We start from the raw sequence: 702 nt of genomic DNA on the forward strand, positions 1-702 counted from the left end.
TTGTTCTTAAATTTAAGAGCAAATTTGTTTTGTAAACTGCTTCAAAACATGTGTTATTAAAATTAAGATGGATTTTTTTTACAGTGTTCTTTTCATTTGGTCGCGCTGTGGGCGACGGCTAATGGTGATGACTCTCTCCTTTCCTCCACCACAAAAGGCCGGGACCCACACAGACAGGGGAGAGAGAGTTGTGTAATCTGCTTCGTTCAGCCCGCCGCACGCCCACGCCGAGCGGCGGAGCAGAAGACGGGGACTTTACCGCCCTCAAAAGGTGTACGTTTGTCGTGCTGCAGCGCCTTCACACAACGGCCGTTAGTGAGCAGGCCTGGGCACTGTAAACACGCAGCACCTTTTAGTGGTAAAGCGCCAAATCTTCTTTCACAACTCTTTGCTCCCTGGAGCACCAGAGAGGCCCTAAAATATCAGAACTTATATAGCTTCCTAATTTTTCTAAAAGTCTAAAAGTCTTAAAAGTCAAGGTCTAGTTCTTTTTTATTTTTTCCCCTTCTTCTAGTGCAGTATGGTTATCAGGTATGTTTCCTAAGAGAACCATATGACTATTGGGATTGAGGTAACTCAACCCACTGGACTGGACACGTAGAAACGTTTGTACGTATGTACTCTTGTGTGCGTGTGCGCGTGTGTGTGTGTGCATGTGTGCGTGTGTGTGCGTGTGTGTGCGTGTGTGTGCGTGTGTGTGTG

This window comes from Frankliniella occidentalis, unplaced genomic scaffold, assembly GCF_000697945.3.
Source record: "Frankliniella occidentalis isolate FOCC.00 unplaced genomic scaffold, Focc_3.1 Scaffold545, whole genome shotgun sequence".
Lineage (NCBI taxonomy): Eukaryota > Metazoa > Arthropoda > Insecta > Thysanoptera > Thripidae > Frankliniella > Frankliniella occidentalis.